Below are 6,000 nucleotides of genomic sequence, written 5' to 3'. Positions count from 1 at the left end.
GATGCATGCTCTGTAGGTCAGTAATGATATTATCCGTCATCTGAACATGTAGTCCTATATCGTCAAAGACTGCATGTTCAGCAGGGAGCCGGATGATGTCACTGGACGATATTGTTAGTGATATAATTCAGTATGTTTACACTATATTGTTCATCCGAGAGTGAATCATATAATGCGTACCCAGATTTACGCTATAGGCATACCTCCCAACATGACCCTCTCCAGGAGGGACACAATGCTCTGTTTCTAGACTTCTCTCTTAATTTATGATTACCATCACCTCTGTTGAAACATGTTTCTTTTCAATTAACCTGTTTAAAACAGTTGATGGCAATCATTAGTTAAGAGGAAAGTCCAGAAATAGAGCATTCTGTCCCTCCTGGGGAGGGTCATGTTGGGAGGTATGCTATAGGTCATACTTGCCTACCTGACCCTCTCCATGAGCGAGAAAATGCTCTGTTCCTGCCTTCCCTGGTAATGTATGATTGCCATCACATGTGTTGAGCTGGATGTCCCTGGTAATGTATGCCAGCACCTGTGGTGAGCTAGGTAATTGATAAGAAAGGCGTGTCACCACAGGTGATGGCAATCATACATTACCAGGGAAGTCCAGGAACAGAGCATTTTCTCCCTCATGGAGAGGGTCAGGTAGGCAAGTATTAAAAACAAATCTAAACACAGTACAGGTTAATGGGCCAGATGTACTAAGCTTCAAAAAGGGATAAAGTGGAGAGTAATAAACTTACCAGCCAATCAACTACTAACTGTCCTTTTCAAGCATAGCATGTAGCCGGGCAGTTAGGAGCGGATTGGCTGATATTTTTTTAAGCTTAGTAAATCTGTTCCAATAGGAGTAATAATCCACTGTGCATGTAATTTAAAGAGTAGATCCAGTTGTTCCTACCTACTGCCTGCTGGGCCCTACAGTGCGACTTGGGGTTGGTTGCTTACATGCTAAACGGAGAAGACGCACATGCGCATTGCTTAGTGGTGTATGCGGTTAGTGCAGTGGTAGCCAACTCCAGTCCTCGAGAGCAACCAACAGTTCACATTTTGTAGATCACCTAGCTGGGGCACAGGTGTATTCATTACTCACTGACACATTATAAATGATCCTTAGGTGGAGCTTATCACTTTACTTGTGATTCTGTGAGGAGATCTGGAAAACATTAACTGTTGGTAGCTCTTGAGGACTGGAGTTGGGTACCCCAGGGTTAGTGCATACAAAGTCACATGTTCTTCCTTGTAGGCTACAAAAAGAATATTGAAATGCACGCTGCTTGATCATATTAACTAATATGCCTTTAAATTTTATGAAAACTGAAGTGCAGGCTGTTTGTGCAAAGGAGATGTTAGAAGAAGTAGTTAAAAGAAATTAAAGTAACACTCCAAGATTTTCTCTGCCTTCACCAGAAACTACAATTCACTATCCCTTTGCTTTATGGATAAAAAGAAATCTCCAGTACAAGATGTTTTCGCTCTGTGGCTAAGCTTTACAGCTGACAGTTTGTCAAAACAATCAATGTTATGTAGTGAAGTAAAACATCTCACCCCAATAACCAACATTTCCACCACGACCTCCTCTTCTTCTCATTCATACAAATTTTTACCTGAAAATTGCAGAAAAAATCACACAAACAGTTAATTAATAAAATGAATACTGCTGTCAGAAAGTGATATCACTGTATTTATTAGGTCAGGTGGGAGGACAGCTCATTGTTTCCCTAGGATTAATCCTCCCCAAAAATTAAAGGTCTTTAAAGCTGCAGCATTGGTTATAAAAAAAAAGAGTCAGGTTTAATGATAAATCTGTCCTCAGAGAACCAGCCAGAATGGATAGTGTTTGAAAAGGATTTAAAATCCAACTGTGTGCAGAAATTAGAGTTTTGCCCCTGAATCATATGGAATTACAGTTCTGGAAGCATGTGCCATGCCTACACAATACAGCCCAGAGGAAGCAGCTATTTCTGTTGGTTTTTATTAAACCAACCAAGCAATTTAATTCTTTTGTTCAGGAGAGTTCTACTTCATTGATTAACAAAAGCAGGGATATAATTTTTTCAGCCTTTTTGAAAAGCCTGAAATGTCAAGCCTTTTAAAGCAGATTATTCTGCCTCTGTGCAGTGAATACAGCCAGAGTAACCTTTTGTCTACAATTAAATATTCTAGCATAAATATAAAAGAAAATCAGAGATGGGAAAGATTGACTCACGAGAGATTGGAGAGGTAGATTCACACACTGATAGTGGAAGCAGCTTGCTTCTAATTAAATATGCGACTGAGTCTCAGAGCATTTGCTTTCAGCCGCAGAGAGGAGAGGCTGCCCAAGAATGGGGAGGAAGAGCTATATCACATAATCTGTTTGTCCACAGTGTTTCCTTTGGGTTTACTAAGGTATTTTCATTTTTTTTTTCTTACATTGTCATTTGTTGTGGGTATTAAAGGTGATCTCTCAAGGGTAAAAAGCCATCTAAGGTTAAAGTTTGCTCATTCTTTTTTACAAAGTGAAGTGAGTTTTAAATGTTTGTTGTTTAGTTGGATAACTATGATTCTATGTGACTTTTTAGGTGTTTTTGTTAAGCTTTGAGTTATTTATTGAGCACGTTATTTTGGGGGGGTATTTTTGATTGCACACTTGTCAGGTGTATGCATATTCTTCATACAAGAAAAAACATAGTAATGTTTTTTTATTTCATACTACTGGTTTAAATACTATTTTGCTTGTTGCATTCATACAGTTTACTTTTATGATCTGTAATCGCAACATTTTTGTTGAGCATCTTATCTGTCTATAGATACTTAAGAAAAACTTCTAGCAATGGTGCTAGGGAGTTAGGAGTTTAAACTGTACAAATGCATTTACATCTTCACCTGGTTGCATAATGTAGTTCTCTCAAGTGTTGCATTGTCTTCTCCCTATCCTGTTGATCACAAAACTGTCTGAGACAAGAGTTACCATGTAGGGAAGACATAAGAGCTAAATGAATTGTTAGACAAATACAGTACAAATAAAACTCTGGCAAGTAGTACGTTTCAACATTGTGGCACTTACTTTTTGTGGTTTAACTTGTCGCCTAGTACTGTAGTTTGAAACTTTTTAATTCAAGACCAAGAATGCGATTTTAGTTATTTGTGTCAGAAAACTCTTTGTAGATAAATGTTGGTATGTTAGACTATTGGTTCTCAACCTTGGTCCTCAAGTACCCCAAACAGTTCACGTTTTTGCAGGTCTCCACACATCATCACAGGTGAAATAATTAGCTCCACCTGTGATTTTTTCAAATGCGTCAGTGAATAATGAGTGCACCTGTGCACCTGACCTGGAAAACATACACTGTTGAGGGTACTTTAGGACCGAGGTTGAGAACCACTGTGTTTGACTATATATGTTGGAAATGGTAATCATTTGTAATTTAATTATCAGTTGCACACGTTAGTGTGTTTATGAATTTAATGCTAAACATAACTCAATTAATTCAGAAAATGGTTATTAACTATGTAGCAAGTTCTCTTTAATAATTGTTGACATTGCACTTTAAGATACTGCATTCACATACAGTACCTTCTAACATGACCCTCTCCAGGAGGGACACTATGCTCTGTTCCTTGACTTCCCCTTAATATATGATTACCATCACCTGTAGTGAAACACCTTTCTTCTCAACTTGTTTAAAATAGGTAATGGCAATCATACAATAAGAGGAAAGTCTAGGAACAGAGTATTTTGTCCCTCCTGATTCCAGGAGGGACAAAATACTCTGTTCTAGGGTCATGTTGGGAATTATGCATTCCAGAACATAGTTTAAAGTTACATTCTGGTTCACTTGCAAGTATCAACTTTTCAACCATAATTTGTGTTTGCTTTGTTGTCCTGTTACAGGACAAGTCTTTTACTTTCTGCCTGTAGTACATTCATGTAGGTCATAGATATACAATAAAATTTGTTTTAGATCTGCAAATGCTGGTTTGTAACTGTTGAAAAGACTTAATAATGGCATGATGGTGATAATTTAGTTTATTAATGAAAATCTGTAACATTATGGATTTACTTTTAATATATAGTGTATTGATGATGGCATCCATATTCCTTTTAACACAACTGTTGTAGCGAAAAAAAACAAACACAGCAAGACTAATCAGGTGTGAAAAATATCAGTTCTACATTGGCAATGTCAATTTTCTAAACTTTATTCCATTTTCTGTTTGTTGTTTTACATTCCTTATTTTCTGATTTACATAAATATCTATGAATGAATGTAAGTAGTAAATTCCAGTTTTGCAATGTGTGGTCAAGTATTTAAAAACTGCATTTCTATACATTATTTGCTACTCCTCTTATATTCTCACACGGAAGGGAGATGTACTAAGCCTTGGAGAGTAAGAACGTGAAGTGAGATAAAGTACCAGCCAATCAGACCCTAACTGCCATGTTACAGGCTGAGTTTGCATTACGGCAGTTAGGGGTTGGTTAGTAGTTTATCTCTTGCCACTTTATCGCTCCCCATAATGATTACAGTGAGTAAGTTTGTATGTAAGAGTGTTTTCTATGTTTTTCCACCTATGTATTAGCACAGATGGGACATGCTGCAACTAAAATATTGTGTAATGCTTAAACTGCAGTAAACTTGACCAACAATATATACAGCTAGAGAAACCTTTATTTCATAAGAACTCATTGTTATCATTCATGTCTATTATTGGGTCCTGAACAATTCCACTTAAGTGCCAGACAATGAACCGAGTGCAATAAGCTTCTGTTGTCTCTGGTCACACACCAGTCTGTGGTACATCCCAAAATAGGTGACGTATGTGCAGTTTATTTTTTGTAGAGACTAGGGGGGGGGGGGGGGTATTTAATCCCGGATGCCATCTGTCGGGACCCCGGCTGTTTCCACCAAAGGTACATTGACTGTCTGTAATCAAAGTGGAGTGATATGTACCAACCACTCAGCCCCTAACTGACAATTTAAGCAGAGCTAGTAACATGGCAATTAGGAGCAGATCATTTGGTACTGTATCGCTCTTTTATCTCTCTCCAATGATTTATAAATCTAGCCCTTATTGCTGTAATATATGTACTTACTGTATATATGGATTTACCTGTGGAAGACCATATTCTTATCAGTGTCATAGTTTAGCCAGGGAAAAAGAGATCACTTAAAAATGGGTCTCACCGGCAGCCTGTTCAAGCAGAAATCTAGGCCACATTTCCATAAAGAAACACATGATTACACAGCTCAGGATGGAAATTCAAATCTACTTGGAGTAGCGATCATAAGGGGGCTAAAAACTGTATTGTGCACCCGGCGAGTTATCGCTGGTGCACACTCCAATCACTGGCAATATGGTCGCTGAGCGACCATATTGCCAGTGATTTTTGCCCGTGTGTACACAGCTTAAGAAAGAGAAACTCGGAACTCCTTCGTCCATTCTTGTACACTATTTGTGTAGGCACCTTTTTATATTCCCGCGAAACAGTGTTTCTATAATGGGACCACGCTATATAATGGCCCAATGAAAACATAGCACAATTAGGAATCTATTTAACAAAAAGCAGACATAGATACTACATGTATTTATCATTAAAATGTTACGAGGTTAAATAAATTTGGGTAAACAATAGGAGATATATCGTTAACGATGTGCATGATACCAATATTAATAACGATGCATCACAAACATCGGTCAGTGTGTACAGTCAATATCCTTAACAATGCATGCTCCTGCACATCTGAATTATACCCCCCTCCCCCTACCAGCCGCCTGTACATGCAGCTCAATCTGACAATAACTTTAGCGACTGCATGTACGGAGTGGAAGTGGGTAATGTCACTGATCGATATCAAGAACCATATCAGTTAGTGTGTATGCACTACATCGTTCTCCCACGGCACAGCCGATACAGTTACCTAAATCGGCGGCTGACTGAATCGGTACGTGTGTACCCATCATTAGTGATACATCATTTCTTGCCATGCTGCTTTGACAGGAGTAAAGGTG

General features: G+C 38.3%; 1 protein-coding gene across 9 annotated transcripts in view; it reads left to right on the top strand.

Annotated features, from left to right (window-relative positions):
• The first annotated feature begins 2,225 nt into the window (after positions 1 to 2,225).
• The window catches only part of LOC146064321 (uncharacterized), a 626,027-nt gene continuing 622,252 nt past the window's right edge, over positions 2,226 to 6,000 (top strand). For 4 of the 9 annotated variants that reach the window (XM_083177678.1, XM_083177677.1, XM_083177665.1 and 1 more), the window contains exon 1: positions 2,227 to 2,394. The gene's annotated coding sequence lies outside the window, so the exon portion shown is untranslated. Of the gene's footprint in view, positions 2,395 to 6,000 lie in introns of all 9 variants that reach the window. The other 5 variants (XM_083177672.1, XM_083177666.1, XM_083177662.1 and 2 more) reach the window with 2 other exon arrangements.

This window comes from Crinia signifera, chromosome 3 (genome assembly GCF_055691185.1).
Source record: "Crinia signifera chromosome 3, ASM5569118v1, whole genome shotgun sequence".
In the NCBI taxonomy this organism is placed as follows: Eukaryota; Metazoa; Chordata; class Amphibia; order Anura; family Myobatrachidae; genus Crinia; species Crinia signifera.
This window is presented reverse-complemented; position numbering and strand designations above follow the sequence as displayed.